We start from the raw sequence: 22938 nt of genomic DNA, 5'->3' as shown, positions 1-22938 counted from the left end.
TTGTAATACGCCAGTCAGATAGATTCTTAAGCCATAAGTTTCCCCGCGGAATTAAGGAACCTAAATTGTCACCAGAAAAATATGTACTTGTGTCGTCAGCGTAAACGATAATAGGAGGTATTTGTGGGATAGATACCATGTAAATGGTGCACGAAAGAAACAGAGTAAACAGAGTATATATATGTTCTTCGTTTCAATAAAAATTTAGTTGAGAGTTAGCGCTCGTCCTGTCTGCTCCTTTCTGTGTCCGTGTTTCACTTCGCGCTAGAAGCCAATATCATGTTACCGTACCAACTCGCCCAGCTGTCTATCCTTTTGAAACAGAGTAAGTCCTAGGATTGACCCCTCAGGAACCCCCAATTTTATTAGCTCAGGATTGGACGTGGCATTCTCAATAACAACCTACTGGAAACGACCGGAAAGGTAGTTGTACAATAATTTCAGTGGAGTGCCTCGTAATCCATAATACGAGGCACTAATAATACGAATAAGTGGGCACGGCAGACCAACTGTGGGCATGTGGCCTCACAAGCCTTTCCTCTGCTTCATGCAGGTGCTCGTTTTTGGTTTGACCAAAGCGACGTATCACCAAACAGTTATTCTACCGGATGTTCAAGCTGCCAAAATGTGCCTGTTCCTTCCGCGTGTTTTCTTAACACGTCAGCAACGATGGAGAGTTATCACGAAACACCTTCCTTCCACGTCACGCCAGCTCTGGTCCCGCGCAATCCAACCATAGCGCCACCTACACATCATGTGACATCATTGGGCTGCTTTACAAAAGGACGAATGCAGCTGCACAATTTCAGTGGGCACGGTGGACCAACTGCGGGCATGTGGCCTCACAAGCCTATCCTCTACTTCATGCAGGTTCTCGTTCTTGGTTTGACCGGAGCGACCATATCAGCGAAACAGTATTCTACCGGATGTTCAAGCTGCCAAAATGTGCCTGTTCCTTCCACATGTTTTCTTAACACGTCAGCAACGATGGAGAGTTATCACGAAACACCTTCCTTCCACGTCACGCCAGCTCTGGTCCCGCGCAATCCAACCATAGCGCCACCTACACATCATGGGACATCAGTGGGCTGCTTTACAAAAGGACGAATGCAGCTGCACAATTTCAGTGGGCACGGCGGACAAACTGCGGGCATGTGGCCTCACAAGCCTTTCCTCTGCTTCATGCAGGTTAGTTACTACTCTGCCTCATTTAAGAGCGATTGCCGCTGTCTTTCGCTCTTGCCGGGCCCCCGGCGTTGTGCTAGTATTGCTTACAAAGTGTACTGTATGTGTTTACTTTTGCTGTGCGCTGACGTTGTGACAAATCCAGGCCCCGATATTGAAAAAGTGCTGCAATAAACACTGGCAGGACAAACTAAGTTAGTCGAAGATAAGGCGATGCTTAGAACGCAGCAGAATAATATGGAAAAACTTTTCACTGATTAGGGCAATCGTTTCGCTGTTTTAGAAAAACGTGTCGCCCGTGTTGATGAGCTCGAACAAACCGTTAAATCTCTAGAAACCAAGATAGTAGAATTGGAAGATAGGAGTAGGCGTTCCAATTTCATACTATTTGGCCTTCGGGAGGAAGCCGCTGAAACAGAAACCGAGCTTAAGCAAAAAATTGTGACTGACATATTTTCCCATATGCTAAACGTAAATTGCAGCTCGATTGGAAGAATCCACCGTTTAGGAAAGACTGGTAAACAAAGACCCGTTATTATGTTCTTTCAGGACTTCAATGAAAAATGCAATCTTAAAAAACGCCCACAAGTTAAAAGGGACCAGAATTTCTGTACAAAATGATTATTCGCATGAAACCCTCAGAAAACGTAAATTGCTTTGGGACAGCGCGAAGGCTGAAAAGAAAGAAGGCAAAAAGTTACTTTGACAGACGCCAAACTGCGGGTCAACAATGGATACCTTATATGGAATGATGCCACGAACACCAGGATTAAAATCCACGACTATCGCAGTACTTCAAAAAAGGATTGACTTGCTCCCCCTCAAGAATTCCGAATCTTAAATATCAATGCACGCAGTGTTATCAACAAGAGTGATCAGCTTGACGCGATAATTCTTGCGCGTAACCCACACATTCTCGTCATCACAGAAGCATGGCTCCATGACGAAATAGAAGATACGGATGTCTTTCTCTCTAATTACCGTGCTTTCCGTCATGATAGACCTGCTAGAGGTGGCGGTGTTACTAGTTTGGTGAGACAAGATATTTCGGCAGTTCTCCTACGTCAAGGTGATAATCTTGAAGCGATCTCTTTCAAAATTTTATGCCATAATGCTTCTGTTTTGATTTTTGCTGTTTACCGCGCTCCCGATTCAGCTCCGCAATCTCCAATGATCTGCGTGATCACATGGCGTTTGTGCACGAAAACTTTTTTCTCATAGGTGATTTCAATCTTCCGGGAGTTGACTGGATTCACGGAACTCCTAGCGCTGATGGTAATATAAATAATGAGCAATTGCGTACCATAATCTTGATGCACAACTTGTCGCAAGTGGTCACTGAGCCAACACGAATTAGCACTACTTCTGCCTCAATACTTGACCTTGGGTTTATTAGCCGGACTTTAGATAATTACTTTGTCTCTGTTGAACATGGCATTTCTGGTCATGAACTTGTGGCTTTTTTCTTGCTACCTTGATCCTCTCGGATCTCCTCATTGTAAAACTATTACTGTAAAAGATTTTTCACGCGCCAGGGTTGAGAACATACTGCATTATCTTGACTTCGTCTTAGCGGTTTCGGGGGATATGACACCGTTCAACTTTGGGATGAATTTAAGTATATTTGTACGCACTGTATTGACAACTTTATTCCAAATAAAACCAAGAAAACATATAGAGCTACTCCCTGGATGACGCGTGACCTAGTGCACACAAAGAGAAAGGTCAACCGACTAAGACAACAGGGTATTTCTCGTGACATAGTAGAACCCCACCAAGCAAAATTAAATGAGGCTATCAGTCTTGCTAAACTTCGCTATTACCTGTTCACCCTTCCTAACTTCATCAGAACTGCTCCTTCCATGTTTCGGGGTTATCTTAGTAAAAAAAGTAAATCAATTGACCATACTATGCATGAGGGCAATCCTGTCGTTGCTAAACAAGATATCGCTGTTCACTTCAATGCTAATTTTAACAGTGTCTTTTCGAATTCGCCCGTTTCCGCTCGTGTGAGTGGTGTAGCAGACCACAATGATTTTAGTTTTATTTCTTTGTCTGGCGTCTTTGCTATGCTTCTGAATATTAAAACAAAATCATCTCCTGGGCCTGGTAACCTACCAAACGTGTTTCTTCACAGGTACGCTGAAATGCTATCTCGCTCTCTCGTAATTATCTTTCGTGCATCCCTTTCATCGGCGGTGCTTCCTAACGACTGGCTTTCTGCTCGTAGTGTTCCGATACTAAAAACAGGCGATCCATCACTAGTGGCAAACTATCGTCCCATTTCACTAATCTCATCTTTTGCAAACTTTTAGAACATATTATTGCTTCTGAAATCAAAACATTTCTCGATTATAGAGCCATTCTATCTCCTATGCAGCATGGTTTTCGAAAGGGCCTCTCCACTGTAACCCAATTAACCACTGTAGTTCAGTCTCGCTAGCATTATCGACAAATCAGGGCAAACTGACATCATATTCTTGGACTTAAGGAAAGCATTTGATCTTGTATCGCACGCAAAGCTAATAGAAAAACTTGAACATTTCAACATTCCTTCACATCTCGTAAATTGGATTCGCGCTTATATTTCTAACCGTACGCAATTCGTAGTAGTTGATAATTGCTCTTCCAGCACCCTTCCTGTCACTTCTGCTGTTCCCCGGGGTAGTGTTCTTGGACCATTATTATTTAACATATATATTAATGACATTGTAGACACTGTTACTCAACCCATACAAATAAAACTTTCGGCTGATGACTGCCTCCTCATTAATGAGATCACTTGCCGACAAGATCAAGTTACTCTAAGCTCTAACCTTCAAGACGTACTATCGGCGTCAAATGAAAGTTGAACAGCGGAGCGCGCGGCCCAAGCACAAGTTAGGACAGTGCGCGCCGTCCAGTCATCACCACTGACAGGCGCACACATCCGATGTTGCCGCACTGCGCGATGCCCCTCTAGTGAGATAATTTCGCTTCTGTCCTGGTTCTTGCATTTGAAAGGGAGGATATGAAAAATAAAAACGAAGGTAAAATATTTCAGTTTACGGCGAGTCTTGTCGCACAGATCGCCGAAGCCACAAGTGCTGTCAACAAAAATAGCGGTGCGTGTGGTGCAGTTTGCACCGTCATCGCAAGGTAGATTCGCCCGCGCGGTGCGAGCGATGACGGTGCAAACTGCACCGTCATCGACAGCACTTGTGGCTTCGGCGATCTGTGCGACAAGACTCGCCGTAAACTTAAATATTTTAGCTTCGTTTTTATTTTTCATATCCTCCCTTTCAAATGTAAGAACCAGGACAGAAGCGAAATTATCTCACTAGAGGAGGATCGCGCAGTGCGGCAACATCGGATGTGCGCGCCTGTCAGTGGTGATGACTGGACGGCGCGCACTATGTCTTAACTTGTGCTTGGGCCACGCGCTCCGCTGTTCAACCTTCATTTGACGCCGATAGTACTAGCTTGGTGTGCGCGCTGGGATATGCAGCTTAACATTGATAAAACAGTATTTATAAAGATCACTAGAAAAATTAATATATTGTCGTTTACCTATGGCCTAGCATCCAAACCTCTTACGGAGGTGAATGAATATAAGTACCTCGGTGTTACAACAGCCTTAGTTGGAACTCGCACATCTCCCATCTTTGCGACTCCGCTTTTAGGAAGCTTTGCTACCTCAGGCATAAATTAAAACACGCTCCTTCTGAAACCCGTCTTATCACCTAGACCTCTCTTGTCCGTCCTAAACCCGAGTATGCAGCTATTGTTTAAGATCCCTATACTAAAACTGCCATCGATGCGCTACAAATGATACAACGTAAAGCAGTAAGGTTCATCTGCTCTAAATATCGCTCAAGTGATTCCCAAACTCAGTTAATGGCTTAACACAACATTCAGTCTTTGCAACTAAGAAGAAAATTTCACAGGCTTAAATTTCTCTTCTTGCTGAGTAACAACAAAATATCTTTTTCCCGCACCTCGCATAACACCCCTTACTGCCCGCCGAACAAGACATCGCCACGCTGCATCATTAACGCCTTATAATGGTAGAACCAATGTCTTTATGTCTTCCTTTTTCCCTCGAACAGTAACGGAATGGAACAGCCTACCCTATAACAAACTTCTCAGCACTGACTCAATAGCGTCAGTTACTATCTAATATTAGTGCTTGTTCTTACGAAGTCTCGTTTCAGTTTGTATCGTTGTGCAATATTTATTGATTTGCGCGCTGTAGTAATCTTGAATTATTCACTCCTCCTTTTGTTCTATTACATTTCCTGTGCTATGAAATTGTGCTTGTGAAACAGTGTTTCAATTTGTATCTGCCACTGTCTATGCATAATTTAGAGGTGGTTTACTCATTATGCAATTGTACTTTCTATTACATTTTTTCCGGAGCTTTTTTTTTTACTCCTTCGTCAATCTATTGTGTTTTCTTTTTATGTATGTACCTTTCCCCTCTTGCCTGGGCCTTCAAAGGCCTGCAGTATTCCTAAATAAATAAGATACGGTAGTTTGCTAAGAAGCATATTATGTTTAATGGAATCAAATGCTTTGCTGAAGTCTAGAAAAACACCTAATGTGTACATATGATTTTCTATGTTGTTAGTAAGTTTATCCTTAATACTGAGCAAGGCAGATTCAGTGGATTTCTTCCTCTGAAGCCCGTACTCGCTGGGAGAAATTAACTGGTTTTTGTTAAGATAGGCAGTAATCCCTGTATTAACCACTTTCTCAACTATATTTGAAAACAATGGCAGAACTGATATAGGTCTATGGTTACTACTGATATTTGCAGCACCGCCTTTCATCAAAACAGCAACTCTTGTCATTTTCGATTTTTCGGAGAATATACCTACTGTCCTCCTATAAAATCCCAATAAATGGTGGCGTCAGACAGGCAGATACGATCTCTCCAATGCTATTCACAGCGTATTTACAGGAGCTATTCAGAGACCTGGATTGGGAAGAATTGTGGATAAAAGTTAACGGAGAATACCTTAGTAACTTGCGATTCGCTGATGATATTGCCTTGCTTAGTACCTCAGGGGACCAATTGCAATGCATGCTCACTGACCTGGAGAGGCAAAGCAGAAGAGTGGGTTTAAAAATTAATCTGCAGAAAACTAAAGTAATGTTTCACAGTCCAGGAAATATGAATAGAATTTATTGATAGGAAAGACAGAGAGGTCGACCTGAGCTAGTGCGCTCTAGTCTGCTACTCTGTACTGGGGAAGAGGGAAGGGGAGTGAAAGTAGTGGGATGGATGATGATGATAAGAGAAGTGGTGAGTGCTTATGTACATGAGACAGTTGCCTCACTAGAGCCGCTCGTCGAGCTTGGTGTCCTGCAGGAACTTCAACAATACTTTTGTGGCACGCATTGAAATTGCAGTGTCAGGCCATGCGCCGAGAATAGCTTCCTCCGACAGTAGTTGTCTGCCAACGCTGGCTAGGAAACTGTCTAACGTCCTTCGCTCCAGCATATATGCTGGGCAGTCGCACAGTACGTGTTGCAGTCTAGGAAAAGAACATCAATTTACAATAGGCAGCGAGGCACTGGAAGTAGTAAGGGAATACATCTACTTAGGGCAGGTAGTGACGGCAGATCCGGATCATGAGACAGAAATAATCAGAAGAATAAGAATGGGCTGGGGTGCGTTTGGCAGGCATTCTCAGATCATGAACAGCAGGTTGCCATTATCCCTCAAGAGGAAAGTGTATAATAGCTGCGTCTTACCAGTACTCAACCTACGGGGCAGAAACCTGGAGGCTTACGAAAAGGGTTCTACTCAAATTGAGGACGACGCAACGAGCTATGGAAAGAAGAATGATAGGTGTAACGTTAAGGGATAAGAAAAGAGCAGATTGGGTGAGGGAAGAAACGCGAGTTAATGACATCTTAGTTGAAATCAAGAAAAAGAAATGGGCATGGGCAGGACATGTAATGAGGAGGGAGGATAACCGATGGTCATTAAGGGTTACGGACTGGACTGGTTACGGTGCAGCGGTGCCGCACAATTTTCCACCCGATTAAAGAAAAAATCCACGTGTTCATAAAATTGCACAAACAGGCCCCGAGTGCTGCCTTATCCCGGCCACTATAACCAGTGACGCACTCCCTCACCAGAGCAGGATTGGCCACCCAGGTGCAGTACTTGGCCACAACCTCCCATATGAACACCACAGTCAAACCCCGGCCCTCAATCCCCAGCAGCTGCGAAGCAACTGACCACGGCGCCGGTCAGACCTGCGACGCAGTAGATGGTATTAACAATCCCTGGCTCCGGAAAGGCCGCCATTGGAATCTGAGCCTGGCAATGTTTAACGCTAGAACATTATCTAGGGAGGCGAGTCTAGCAGTGCTATTGGAGGAACTAGAGGGCAGTAAATGGGATATAAAAGGGCTTAGTGAAGTTAGGAGGACAAATGAAGCATATGCAGTGCTAAAAAGCGGGCACGTCCTGTGCTACCGGGGCTTAGCAGAGAGGCGAGAACTAGGCGTCGGAGTCGTGCTTAATAAGAATATAGCTGGAAACGTACAGGAATTCTATAGCATTAACGACAGGGTGGCAGGTCTTGTTGTGCACCTTAATAAGAGGTACAAATTGAAGGTCGTAGATCTGTACGCCCCTACATCCAGTCATGATGACCATGAAGTCGAAAGCTTGTATGAAGACATGCCATCGGCGATCACTGTACTGATGGGCGACTCCAATGCCAAGGTAGGCAAGAAGGCTGGAGGCAAGGCAGTGGGGGAATATGGCATAGACACTAGGAATGGCAGGGGAGAGTTATCAGTAGAGTTTGCAGAACCGAATAATATGAGGATAATGAATACCTTCTTCCGCAAGCGGGATAGCCGAAAGTGGGCGTGGAGGAGCCCGAATTGCGAGACCAGAAATGAAATTGATTTCATACTCTGCGCTAACCTTGGCATCATACAAGATGTGGACGTGCCCGGCAAGGTGTGCTGCAGAGACCATAGGATGGTAAGAACTCGAATTAGCCTAGACTTGAGGAGGGAACGGAAGAAACTTGTACATAAGAATCCGATCAATGAGTTAGCGGTAAGAAGCAAAATAGAGGATTCCCGGATCAAGCTACAGAACAGGTATTCGGCTTTAACACAGGAAGAGGACCTTAGTGTTGAAGCAATGAACGACAATCTTATGGGCATCATTAAGGAGTTTGCAATAGAAGTCGGTGGCAACTCCGTTAGACAGGATACCAGTAAGCTATCGCAGGAGACGAAAGATCTGATGAAGAATCGCCAATGTAGGAAAGCCTCTAACCCTACAGCTAGAATAGAACTGGCAGAACTTTTGAAGTTAATCAACAAGCGTAAGACAGCTAACAGAAGGAAGTATGATGTCACGTGGTCGTGACGTCAAAGAACACAGCAATACTCTGAAATGCAAAACTAGATTTTACTGGGCGAACCTATGCCCACCAAACGGGCTACACTTATAGCACAACGAGAGCGGCGAACAAAGTCGGCGATCGTCGAAAATCTGATCAATGGGTTGTTGTAGCTTGGACGGGGCGGCCGGACGAAAGGTTTACGGCATGAAGCTTAAACGGCCGGGGCGCGCAGTGCCGCAAGATAAGAGCCGGACTGCTTCAGTCGGGGACCGCACGAAGAACGCTCTTTTATTTCTCCGAGGGGAAGCAGGAGGCAACTTACAGCGTTTGGCGTTGAGTGGCGCCCTGACGTAAACGACCCAAAACTGAAACCAGAAGTTAACACAGGATACCATATCACCTCTCCCTTGAAAGGAAAAATGCGCTACTCACTCTCCTCGCAACAGAAGTAAGTCACGGGTTAAAGAACACATGTTAGCACTGTAACAAACATGATTAGTGATGACATCTTTACACAATAGAGACTGATATCTTTGTCTTCCCCATTTAAAAAAAAACGCACATGAAAACTGAATATGAACTATTGCACTCCAGTTCTGCAGTTTCAGTACCCGTCTTGGGAGGACGATGAGATGCAGCCTTGCACACACAGATAACACATAACAAATTCACAAAGCACAAAAGTAGACAGTAACACCCATCTGTGTGCCCCCTGGGACAGCACTGATGGGTGGCTCATTCGCCCTGAGCCTGACTCAAGACAGTCTCTGTGGCTGTCGTGGATTTGGCATTGTGCGTAAAAGCACTTTAGACTCCATAGTCCCTCCGTAAGAATGGTAACCAATTTTAATCTTAGAAACTTTTTGGCATGAAAGACAAATTAGTATGGCGGTCAGCATCGTAGTAATGATGCGCGTACTGCACAATTACGCTACAAGAAACGTAATGTATCCCCTATACCAGGAGTAACTGGAAGAAAAGGTGGGAGACAATCATCAAGGGAAGGGTAGTCACTGAAGTGACTTTTTTCAGTGAATTTTCCAAGAAAATCCTGTAGTGCAGGGCATTTCACAAGTTTGGATGCATTCCATCGTTTGCCATTTTCAAGCGTGAAAGTACTGCGACCTACCCTACGGTACATCTTAAATGGTCCTGAGTATTTAGGATCAGATATTCTCGAGTTGCGTACTCGGACAAGATCTCCTGAGCGATATTGAGGGCATTTTGATGCACGACGACGGTCCACGTACGTCTTAACACTTTTGGCGTAAGAGCCAAATTCACATGCAATCACCTCCTTAATAGTCTGGAAGCTATACTCCGTATCCTGATCCCAGACAAACGGTTGTCCTTGCTTTAGCAGATTCCTAAGCGGCTCTACCAATTCATCGTACTGCGGATCAGCTTAGCGTAGTATCGCGTGACACCGAGAAATAAATGCAGCGACTTCTTGTCAGTTGGCCGCGGTGCCTCAACAACTGAGTGAACTTTATTTTCTAGGGGCGAAATACCTTTTGCAGCGCAGACTTCCTCACGGAGAAACCGAGGTTGAGGACGCAGTTTCGCCGGGACTGGTTGCATTGAAGTTCGAAGATGAACGTCGTGGATGAAGTCCTTTACAAGTCCCGATTGTCCTGAGTACGCCTGGGCGGACTCCGAGGGAGCGTTATGCGGAAGAGACGGAAGCTGAACGCTTGGGTCAGCTGGAACTCCTGACACTTGTTGGCATGTAGCGAATCCAAGCTGCGCACGAGCAGGGGACTGTCGATGCTTTCGGTTCCTAGATCGGCAAACTGAAGCGAAATGTCCTACTTTTCCGCACGCACAGCAGGAAACGTGTTTGGCTGGACAGCCTGGATCAGATGCGATGTGGTGAGGTGAACCACATCGGTAGCAATGGCCCGCGATCTCTCGACTGGCTTCGCGGAGTTCGGGCCGCGCGCCATGTTGGCCGGCCTCATCAGGTCGCAACTTTCCGCCATGCCCCGGAGCGCCATTTTGAAGCCGCCGGGTCGATGGAGAAGGGTGGTGCGAACCGCCATCTTGCACGCCCGGGCGAGGAAGGTGATGGCTGTCGAAGACTTGAAGTTCTTTTTGAACTTGCTGTACGGTTCGACCGATTGCCTGGGCCTTCTTGAGCGTGAGGGACGCTCCTTCGTAGAGTAACCTTTCTCTAATTCTTGTTGATGCGACGCCTTGGAGGATTTGGTCGCGAAGGGACTCGTCATGCCAAATGCCGAACGCAGAGGCAGGCGCTAGTCTTTGTAGCGTGGTGACGAAGTCCTGAAAGGTTTCTCCAGGTAGTTGCTTCCTGTCCAGGAAGATAATGCGGTGCACCAGGGGATTGGTGCATTCTTCGTAGTGCTGGTCGAAGATGCGTAGAACGTCTTCGAACGTAGTAGCCGTCTGGTTCGTTTGCGACGCGAGGTCGTAGTAGAGACGCTGCCCCTCGCAGCCTAAGTTGCTCAGTAAAATGGCTTTCTTCCTCTCGTTTTGTAGTGCCTCGCCTCCGGCTGCCTCGAGAAACGCGCGAAAGTACCGTTTCCATGTGAGCCACGGTACCGCAGGAGTGCCGGGTAGCGTCAGGAAAGGCGGCATGTGGAGTACGAACGCCATGCCGGGCACCGAAAACAAAGGCGGAGGAGTTCCGGCTGACGGAGGAGACAAAGTTGCGGCGTCTTGCATGCCGGTAGCAGGAGGAGGAGCAGAAGTAGTACGGCAAGGGCACGTCGGAAGCAGAGTAATGGTTTACCTCGTTGCTAGTTTGTTGTAGCTTCGACGGGGCGGCCGGCCGGAGGATTTACGGCATGAAGCTTAAACGGCCGGGGCGCGCAGCGCCGCAAGAGCCGGACTGCTTCAGTCGGGGACCAGACGAAGAATGCTCTTTTATTTCTCCGAGGGGAAGCAGGAGGCAACTTACAGCATTTGGCACTGAGTGACGCACTCACGTAAACGACCCAAAACTGAAACCAGAAGTTAACACAGGATACCACGCGGGTCAAGCGCGTCGGCTTTTATACATCAATCGTCGAATGTTCCCGACTAATCGTTGGGACCCGCGTGCCTTCCATAGAAGTTCTACACTATTCGCGCCAGGCGATGAAAACAGATAACATAAGGTTCGGCGACAACAGACAGCGGATCGAAGCATCGATAACTTTCCAGAAACTTCGGATACATGCAGGCGCGTCCCGCGCTGTGCGATAACATTTGTTAGGCGGCGAAACGTTGTCGCCCGATAAAGACATGTGCGCGTGTCATTACCCCCCTCTTAAAAACCATCGACCCGATGCTGCAAACAAACGAAAGTAATAAACAAAAGCACTCGTAGCAAAGAAAACAACAAAATAAGTAAGTTCGTCAGCTTCCGTAAAAGGCGCACCACGTGGACTACTTCAGATCGTGCACGGCGCCGCTGTGAATGCGAAATGCCGTCTGGCACGACCTCATAGTCCAGTGCGCCAATACGTCGGATGACCTTGTAGGGTGCGAAATAGCGTCGCAGTAGTTTCTCACTGAGTCCTTGTCGGCGTATCGGTGTCCATATCCAAACACGGTTGCCGGGCTGGTACTCGAGGTTGTAGTGTCGGCTGTCGGTCCTCTGCTTGCTCTTAATCCGCAGGCGGGCGAGCTGTCGCGCTTCTTCGGCGCGCTGGAGATAGGTAGCGACGTCAAGGTTTTCCTCGTCGGTGACGTGCCGCAGCATGGCGTCGAGCGTCGTCGTCGGGTTCCTGCCGTAGACCAGCTTGAACGGCGTGATCTGAGTTGTTTCTTGCATCGCCGTGTTGTATGCGAATGTTACGTACGGCAGGACGGCATCCCCGGTCTGGTGTTCGACGTCGACGTACATCGCTAGCATGTCGGCGAGGGTGTTATTCAGCCGCTCCGTAAGACCGTTCATCTGTGGGTGGTAGGCCGTTGTCCTCCTGTGCCTTGTCTGACTGTATTGCAGAATGGCTTGGGTGAGCTCCGCTGTAAAGGCCGTTCCTCTGTCGGTGATGAGGACTTCTGGGGCGCCATGTCGCAGCAGGATGTTTCCGAGAAAGAATTTCGCCACTTCGGCTGCAACAGCTTTCGGCAGTGCGTTAGTTTCAGCGAATCGGGTGACGTAGTCCGTCGCCACGACGATCCACTTATTTCCGGTTGTTGACGTCGGAAAGGGTCCCAGCAAGTCCATCCCTATCTACTGGAATGGTCGGCAAGGAGGCTTGACTGGCTGTTGTAATCCGGCTGGCCTAATCGGCGGTGTCTTGCGTCGCTGACAGTCTCGGCATGTTGTGACATAACGGGCGACGTCTGTGGTCAGGCGCGGCCAATAATAGTTTTCTTGTATACTCGATAGTGTCCGGGAAAATCCGAGGTGTCCAGCGGTCGGATCGTCATGTAGGGCGTGCAATACTTCTGGACGAAGTCCTGACGGGACAACAAGAAGGTAGTTGGCGCGGACTGGTTAGAAGTTCTTCTTCACCAGTAGATTGTTTTGAAGCGCGAAGCAAGATAATCCACGCTTAAGTGTCCTGGGGACAACGTCGGTGCGCCCTTCCAAATATTTGTCTAGGCCTTTTAGCTCCGCGTCTGCCCGTTGCTGTTCAGCGAAGTCTTCCGCGCTTATCATTCGAAGGAAGGCGTGGTCATTCTCGTCATATTGCCGCAGCGGGTCAATGGGGGCGCGTGATAGGCAATCGCCATCGGAGTGTTTTCGTTCGTGCTTGTAGGTTACAGTCATGTCGTATTCTTGTAGTCTGAGGCCCCACCGCGCCAGTCGTCCTGAAGGATCATTTATATTCGCTAGCCAACACAATGCGTGATGGTCACTGACGACTTTGAATGGCCTGCCATAAAGATTAGGGCGAAATTTAGCTGTAGCCCAAACGATGGCGAGGCATTCCCTTTCGGTCGTGGAATAGTTACGTCCTGCCTTGAGAGGTGCTGTCTGAAGCCGAACATGGTGTCTGGTAGGTGGCCTTTGTCTTCCAGGTACTGGCTAATGCGGTCGTGAACCATATGTCCGAAAAGCTTTCCCGCGCCCGAGGTGAGGGAAATTGGGCGTAGGTTCTCCAAGCTGAGGGTCTTGTTGGGCTTGGGGTCACGGTGATGTCCGAGTGTTTCCACACAGCAGGCCTTTCTCCCAGGACTCATTGTAGTAACGGAAGAGAGCCTCCGTGGCCTGCGGTGGTAGGTTGCGTATATGTTTGTTAACGATCCGGTCTTTACCAGGGCTAGTTTTTCTAGTCCGCTTGGATAGGGTTACGTGGATTTCGGCCTGCGTGAAGGGTCGGTCAAGTTCAGGATTCGGTTTTCCAGAGTATTCTTTGCTGCGAGTTGACGCGGTAGAGGGCGCGTCTCCGCATAGTTTCTTTTGTAGTTCTCGCAGTAGGTGTTCTTCTGATCCGGCGTGGTTGTGGATAAGACTGTGAAGATGTTGCTTCTGTTTCGTTTTGGTGGGTTCAGTGGCCAGGAGTGCGCGCAGGAGGTGCCAGGTCCTCTTCGTGCTCAAAGTGCCCTGTAGCTTGTCACAGAATGCGTGTCAGTTCTGCCTGGCGAGGTGGTCCGCATAGTCTTGAGCCTGCTTGGTAAGGAGAGCGATACGTGCTTTTAGCTTTCTGTTAAGCTTTTCTCGCTTCCATCTCTTCAGGAGGCCATGTCTTGCCTCCCAGAGTTGGAGAAGGTGCGCGTCGACCGCGGGTGTATCGGCATCGAGTTTTTCGATGGGGGCGAAATGCGAAAACACCCGTGTACTTAGATTTAGGTGCACATTAAAGAACCCCAGGTAGTCAAAATTTCCGGAGTCCTCCACTACGGCGTGCCTCATAATCAGCAAGTGGATTTGCACGTAAAACCCCATAATTGATCGGCATCGAGTTGTATGATCTTGGTGTACCGTCCTGTTGTGTCTAATACATTTTTGAGCCACTCGTCAATCAGTTATGCTTGCTCCAGAATCTAGCTTATCCCTAAAGGATTTCCATTCGGTTAGCCGTGCGATTCCGGTCTTGGTCTGTTTGCGGGTGTGTGCTACATCTAATTGGAGGATATGGTGATCGCTACATAAGGTTTCCTGGAGTCGACTCCACTCTGCCCCGGGGACGTCCGCAGTAAAGGTTAGATAGGGGCTTGTGTCCCTGGAGACGCTGTTTCCAATTCTCCTGGTCTGGAGACGATCATTCCAGAGGGTGAGTCTGTGTTGCTGGGCAGCATCATGCACTCTAGCACCCTTCTTTGTGGTGGTATGATAGCCCCATGCCGTGTTCGAGGCGTTGAAGTCTCCCACTATGACGAGTTAGTGTCCATCCGTGGATTTCCTCATTTTTTGCACAAAGTGATTGAAGTCCAGTAGCTGGTAGCGAGGCGGGCTGTACACGCTGGCCACGAATAGGCTTTTCTGCGTATTTCGTTCCGGTAAAACCTCGATTAAGGTGTGTTCGGTCTGGGTGTTCTCTACGTCATGCTCTTGGGCTGTGAGACTTTTCTTCATCAGTATGGCAGTTCATCGGGTTTGTGCATATCTGGCGTATCCTTGCAGTCGGACGTTCTGCGTGTTGGTTTCCTGTAGTGCTATGACGTCGGGTTGATTCAGCTTGACGAATTCTTGTAGATTGGCGTGTCGAGGGCGGTATACAATTCCATTGCCATATGCGTATAGTTGAATGCTGGTTCTTTCTCTTGTGGTTAGGGGTCGCCATCGTCGTAGGATTCGAATTCGCGTCGGCGATCGCGAGTGGGCGAGACCGAGTGAGAGTCGCTGTGGCTGTTCGCCCGTGCCTTCTTCCGAGTCGTGGGGCGCGAATTGTTGAGCTGTGCTATAGTGATGTAGTTGTTCTTTACTATGCGCGATAAAATTGCTGAGCTGTGGTTCGATCCCAACAATTTTGGCGTTTAACGAGGCGATCTTATTTTCGAAGGTAGCGGCTGCTTTTTCGACTGCTGATTGGACAATTTTTTCAATTGTGGCCTGAATGTTCTTCGTAAAGGCTTCTTGAAATATCAGGCACCTTGCATCTACTATGGCTTCAACGTCAGCCTTGGTCAACGTCGTTCCTGACTGTCTGTTTATGTTTTCGAGCTCCTGGCATTTTTGATGCGGCTTGTTTGTGAGCTGACCGACAAACTGCTTCAAAAATGCAAACAGGGCATTAAAAGAACTTTCGGAATCGTCAAGAATTGCGCATTATTACTAGAGGGATATGACATGTGCTGCAAGACTTGCCTTTCGCTCAAGTATCCCTATGCTGCAGTTATAAGTTTCTGCGAAGTATCCCTTCATCTTGTTGCAAGATACGCTGTCACCTTCTATCTATTGTATTACAGCCTGCACTTCCTTGAAAAAGAAGTGAAGTTAAAGTGGCTGCGGCGCAATACTAATTCACATTATTTGCTGTAAAAATTCTTGTCTTGCGATGTACAATATGATAATTTAAAGTTTATGTAGGCTATGGGTTATAGTTATCGAAATACAATGCACTCTTTCTTTCTTTCTTTTTTCTTTTTTTTCTGAGCCAATATGACCTATGTGCTACTTGCCAAAGAGACAAGTAGTAGTGTGAATCACCCATGGTACCAGCCTTTCAAAACACTCATTTATAATAATAAAAAAACGCTCAGACATTGTTTTCTTTCCATGGTCGACCATTCGTGCAAAAAAAAAACGACAAAGTATGACATTCTTCGCTGCTGAATCTTCGAACATAAGGGCCTACAGTGTTGCTGTTTCTTGAGTTTATGAATTCTGCAAAATGAGAAACGCATCCTTATCACAACGTAAGTTCACATTTTTGCAGCCTAAAGAAACCTAACCATTCTCACTAAAAGGGAGGCGTTAAATTAAGAACAAATACAACGTAAAAAAAACGACATCCGCCGGTTACCCTTGATGAACAGACGCACGTAAAGACGTCCTCATTTGTCAGCGACAGCTTCACGTACCATCTGCAGCAGGGTTCGCGTTTTGCACGGAGCAGACGGCACCGGCACGGCTTGCTTTCGCCGCTCCTCGCATGAGCGATCGCGGCCCCCTGCGGTGCCTTGAGGGATGACCACCCGCACGCCGCACACTCCGTACACTGCCCTACACTGAAGACGAAAACAATTTCTGACCTCATTCACCGCCTGACGGCGCAAAGTACGCCAAGCGTAACCACGTTACTCGAACGTCACCCGGACAGGTACGTGTTTCAAGAAGGGAGTTGAAAGGCGTAACGGACAAGGTTAGGGGAAGCTCTTCACGTCGGTTCCCCGTTTCTTCGGGTGGAGTGCGTCTGCAATAAGAGGGCCATTCTCCTGAATACAAGCTTTAGAGGCTACAGCGAAAAATCACAAAATCATGAAGAAGTGATCTTCACATTACCGACCTCCCGCTCGCCGGCTACAGCACTGATTGTTTGTTGTTCAGTCATCCGCAAGTTTTCATGGTTAGAGCACGTCATCTTGCGAGGACTGCACGCACTGCAAGCACATAGAATTCGAGCAGACCTTCTTGGAGGCAATTTTTACACATTTATCATCTGCTGTCCGTGCTGCAAGTTGGTTGGTTTCACTCCACGTAACGCTCATAACCACTATGGGGGATTGACCAAGAACCGGAGAGCGTGGAGTTGTGTCTTATCTTTCCGTTCTTTCGCTATCCTTTTCTTCAAGCGTACAGCCGAGCCGTCCCTTTCAGGAGACAGTTGCCAGCCTGCTTCCCTTCCAGTGGGCGTTGATGTTTCTATAAATATTATTAATTTTCAGCCTGCTACACGTACGAAACCGGAACAAGACTAATTCTAATTAGAAGCTCGCCTTCCTATTATGTACCATTTACATTTTTCACCACCGAACAGTAAAACATTATTTTGTGGAAATATTGCATTGGCCAGGAATTCCAGGAGGGGTGCTGGGTGATCAAGACCTTCTGTTGTTTCTTAATTCGGAATAAAGATACACGATTAGGCTAGAAAGCAGTGTAAGTACACTGACAGTGTGAAACTGAATTCATTAAAGTGAGTTCACCTTAATGAATTGTGGGACTTGTGGGAGCGGAAAAATTGAACCGAAAAATTTACCCCACTCAAGTTCGCTTTGTGAGATACCGTGGGAATGCAAGTGTAACTTAAGATAGCACCGGATATCATGTGTTCACGTCTCCAGAGAGGTTACAGAGCTACGCTTTGCTTCGCATGATTTTATTGCATTGTTTTCTATTTTGCATACAGCAAATACTATATATATATATATATATATATATATATATATATATATATATATATATATATACACACACACGTCATTGTGCGAATGTTTGTCAAAGCAGCCAACAGCGCTTATTTTCCTATCTCACAAGGTATTCAATCCGGATCATCTCAACCGGAAACTCGACCTAACTTCCGTTTCTGCAGTATGGTGAAAGCGGGAAAGAAACATGGATGATAGATAACGAAGAAATTGGGAAGCAATGCGTGCATTTAGATACTTGATACAGTTCTTTGTTTAAACTGCGAACTTAGTCGACTAGAGGGTAAAGTGTGTGGTACGCCGTTGGCATTGGCGCTACCCCATGCTTCTAAACTAGCGTTTTCATGGAGTACCAGGGGCTGTTCTACGATGAAGCGGAGTGTAATCGGCAGCACGACCAAGATGGGCCGTGCTAGTGTTCGCCGCATCTTTTTCCTGCAGTTCTTCCGGTTCTGGTGCCTGCAGCTCATGGATCCTCTTCCCCTGCACGTCAGTTGCCCCGCCACTGCAGGCCGGCTTGTTCACCCCGTCAGTCTTCACCCTCTTGGCCGCCTTCTAAATCAAGCGACCTGCACCTACAGCCGATTTCGGATTGATCGCGCGCCCTGGCCACCACAGCCTCTGCATCAGCGCATGCCTTCAGCCATTTTTGTCATCGTGGAATGGCCCGAATTCTGGGACCGCGCAATCGCCTGTTTGGCATCACCTTAGAAAGCCGGATCGGAGCAGCGCAGCCTTCAGGGGGTTAGAAGCACGACCAAGAGGGGCAGTGTTCGCCGTATCGTTTTCGTGCAGGTAATGAATACTCACTGCCTTTCTACAAAACGGAGTAGCAACCGCTCGCTTCTCGTGCGGCCGAGCTCAGGCTGCATTTGCACCACTTTGTATGACTGTGCATGCATACTAAGTAATCTTCTGATCTTAGCCGGTGATATTGCATCATACCCGGTCCTCCCGAAGTTTCCCTCGATGTGGTAAAACGATAAAGGAATTACAATCTGGGCAGGCAGCCATACTTGAACAACTAAAATTCAAATGGCATTGGCTGATCATGAGAGAACATTTACCGAAATATAAAGGTCGACTAGAGAAGATTGAGTCTGCCTACACATCTATCGAAACTATCAAGTCCGAAATTCATGAAATGCATGCAGCAACCAATGAAAACACGAATGAACTAAGAATGCTGACCGCCCGGATTAACGATACTGAAAACCTATCTCGGCGAAATAATCTCGTCTTCTACGGAGTTAAAGGTCAGAAGAACGAAACCTGAGTGGACTGGGAAAAGGCAATAATTGATTTCATTGATCGCATCCTTAAGATTTTCCCGTGAAATAGAGCGTGAACAACGCCTCGGGTATTTCCATGGAAACAAATGCAGTCCCATTATAGTGAAATTTTTCAACTAGAAGGATTAGCAGAAAATATTGAGCGTGGCCCGCAAGATTAAAGGCGGCAGTGTCGTTCAGGATCTGTCGGCGCTCACGCGCCTCGTCCGCAAACGCCTCGTTGAGTTTGCAAAGGCCCAGAACCTTACAATCCAGTTACGGCATGAAAAGATTCTCACAAATAACGAAACCTATGTTTTTGACCACTCTAACAATCACGTTATTGAGCGAAATTCCTAGCATTGTCCCAAAACTGAAGAGTAAAACCATTACGCCACATCCATGCACCTTGTCCATATTGCTTGCTATTGTCCGCCGTGTTGTTCCCAAGCGAGACTCGTTATGCAGCCTAATAAGTTCATTTTCATCTAACGTTATTTACTAACCGAAACGTGGCTGAATTTGTCAGTCGATGACAACGAAATATTGTCGTCCACTGCGAAATTCGACATATTTCGCAGAGCCTAATGGCTCACGCGGTGGTGGTGTACTAACCCTAATAGACGGTGTTCGCCTGTGAAAACTGCGTCTCCATTGGAAATGATTTGGTTCAGTTGCAACGCTTCTCATTCATGTGTTCTCATTGGTCTCTGTTATCGTGTCCCTAACAGCGACAACTTCTTTTTGCAACTACTTGACGACGCCCTAGGCACAATAAATGTGACATACCCTAACAGCCCGATTTTTCATTTTGATGATTTCAATCTCCCTTCGGTTGACTAGTCCGATCCTGCTTCAATGTTATTGCAAAATAGCGGCACTAGCGAATTTGTAAATGTATGTCTCACATTTGGTTTGTCACCGTTGGTGACCCAAGCAACCAGCATCACAGATCATTCTTCTAACATTCCTGATTTCGCGCTATATCTACCCATGCTGAACACTTCTCCCCTGTCACCTGCCTGCATGTCCTAAGCGATCACATGGCTGTGCACTCCGCGTTTTCTTGCGACATACTTAAAAGCAGAAAAAACACGAAGATTCTCACGCTATATGACAAAGGCGACTACGCAAGTATTAAGGAGAGTCTAACCATATTTTTTTATAGCTTTCCCTGTGCTTTCCCACAACGCTCCCTTGAAACTAATTAGTTGCTTTTTTAAGACAGAGTTACAAAGCTTAATAAAACTTCACATTCCTAGCATCACAGTAACACAGCAAGAGGGTTCCCGTGGTTTATTGCTTCACTAAATCGTTTAAATAATAAAAAGAAACCTTTGTTCCGAGCCGCCAAAAGAACTAACCGTGGTTGCACATGGGTGAAGTATTACAGCACACCCAAAGAGTTTGACACTTCATCGCAACAGACGAATCGTAATTTTTTTTCCAGCGCTCTACCTTCTATGCTTCAAACTGACCCTAAGCGCTTCTGGAACACTTTAAATGCAAATCAATCTCACTTGATATCTGTTTGCAATGACTGTGAATTTCTGGTTCCCCACTCTGAAATTCCTAATATCCTGAACGATGCCTTCAGTAAAACTTATATGAATGAATTCTTGAATAACGTTCCTGATGCGTCGGTCTTTGTGCTCCCACCAATTAGTAACATCAGTTTCGAACCACATGGAATAGTAAAGGTAATTGATTCGCTAGAAATTCATCTACAGGAATCGACGGCATTGACGCCAAAATATTGAAAATCACTAAACATATGTGCAGCCTTTTTTTGTTACTAATTTTTCTGGAATTTCTTAAATTTATTTTATTTATCTATACTGCAATCCCCACTGGGGCTTTTATCAGGTTGGGAAACAATACATATGTAAAGAACACTATAGCATAGGCAACGAACACACTACAAATCAGGTCAACAGAGTTTGAACATAGCAATGGCACAGCAAGATAACAAATTTTTACTCAATACTTGAAACAAACGCCGAAAGTGATGATATTAAAACTTGGTCATTGGTTAGATGATTTCATTCAACCACTGTTCTTGGAAAAAAGGAATACCTAAACCAGGTATTACGCGTACTAAATGGACTTATTGTTGGGATATGTCGTTGCCTAGTAGCATAACTAGATGAAAAAGTAATCATTCCCGTGAGATCAGTCTTATAATGACCGTTAAGAAGTTGAAAAAGGAATTTTAGTCGTGATATACGGTTTCTTTGCATTAATGGTGGCTGTTTCACTTTTGTTAAGAGATCTGTCACTGAAGTGTGTCCGAAACTGTTTTAAATCGAAGAAGCTGCTTTTCTTTGCACCATTTCTATCTTGTTAGTGTCAGTTTTAGTAAAAACGCCCCAAATTACACATGCATAGTCTAGCATTGTCAGAATTACCACTTTATCTACCAGGAAGAAACGGTGCCGGGATAGAAGCGATGCCATCGACGCCTATCAACTTCGTCCGGATAACACTGGTGGCCAAATGACACCATGGTTATTTCCTGGAGACCTGGCTCCACTAGCGACACCACCTGGTAGTCGCGGTGTGACGTCACCTGAGAACACCACTATAAAAGAAGCACCTCATCCCGGCCACGGCGGCCGCATTTCGATGGGGGCGAGATGCGAAAACACCCGTGTGCTTAGATTTAGGTGCACGTTAAAGAACCCCAGGTGGTCAAAATTTCCGGAGTCCTCCACTACGGCGTGCCTCATAATCAGAAAGTGGTTTTGGCACGTAAAACCCCAAATATTATTAAGAAGCACCTCACCGGTTCATCTTCTGTGGGCACAGCGGACGCGGACTGGCAATGACGCTAACCAGAACTCTGTTCTGCGTTCCGCAGGTTAGTCCTTACAGTAGTTCTTTACAGACTGATTGTCGTGGAATTTTTGTCCTGCCGTGCCCACAGAAGTGTTTAGACTTTGCCCATGAATGTTTTCTTGTGTGCAAGTTACTTCTCTGTGGGGACATTGAATCAAACCCAGGTCCCACGCAGAAGGAATTGTTTGAAGAGTTGCTTCAGGGTAGTAGTAGTAGTAGTATGTTTATTTGGCCATATTATATACAATATGCCCTCGAGGTGAGGCTAAAGGAGGTAGACCAAGCATACCTCTTGACAAGGCCTACACCCCGATCACACATCATGGAAACGGGGGCTGAATGGACAAAAGAAAAAAAAAGAAAAAAAACAAATGAGCAAACATGATCACAATAGAAAAATAGTTAATGATAGACAATAATAAATATCATATATAACAATAAACAGAACATTATACAGAATTATACAGAACAAAACAAGTATACAGAATTAGCTGAAATTTAACCGGGGGGGGGGAAAGAATCGTCAGTTTTTTCTTAAATACAGACACACTATAACTTTTAAAGCAATCTGAGTAAGAGACTGGTAGGCATTACACAATGTTAAAATTTGATAATCGGTTGTTTGTTTACCATAATTTGTTCTGGGTCTTACAGTAGATAGGGCAACGGAACGTAGACCATACGCAACGTTTCTTGAATTATAAGTATTGGAAAAAGAGTTAAAGTCATGCTTGATTTTATAAGAAATGTGAAGAGCCAAACTAAAATTGAATAAATGAAAGAAATTGCGAACATGAAATGTTTCGAAAAGATTTGCTTCAACAGATGAACTTGAACCTAATAAACGTAGAGCTCTTTTCTGGAGAGAAAGCAATTTGTGTGAATCAGTTTTGTTGCATGTACCCCACACTAGGTTGCAATACACCAGGTGAGACTGAACAAGGGCAAAATATAACTGTTTTGTAACTTGTAGTGGGAGGAGATGTTTAACACGATAAATAACAAATAGATCTGGCCATTTTTAGTCTAATGTAGTTTATATGATCACTGCAACCCAAATCGCTACGAAA

General features: G+C 46.1%; 1 long non-coding RNA gene across 1 annotated transcript; it reads left to right on the top strand.

The window, feature by feature from the left end:
• The first annotated feature begins 673 nt into the window (after nucleotides 1-673).
• Nucleotides 674-21793, top strand: LOC135901715 (uncharacterized). Its single transcript, XR_010564238.2, has 3 exons — nucleotides 674-1188; nucleotides 18201-18554; nucleotides 21454-21793. It is a non-coding gene; the product is annotated as an uncharacterized lncRNA (long non-coding RNA).
• Nucleotides 21794-22938: the final 1145 nt, after the last annotated feature.

The sequence above is a fragment of the Dermacentor albipictus genome, unplaced genomic scaffold (assembly GCF_038994185.2).
Source record: "Dermacentor albipictus isolate Rhodes 1998 colony unplaced genomic scaffold, USDA_Dalb.pri_finalv2 scaffold_16, whole genome shotgun sequence".
Taxonomy (NCBI): Eukaryota; Metazoa; Arthropoda; class Arachnida; order Ixodida; family Ixodidae; genus Dermacentor; species Dermacentor albipictus.
Note: the sequence above shows the minus strand (reverse complement) of the source record. Positions and strands in the feature narration are given on the sequence as shown.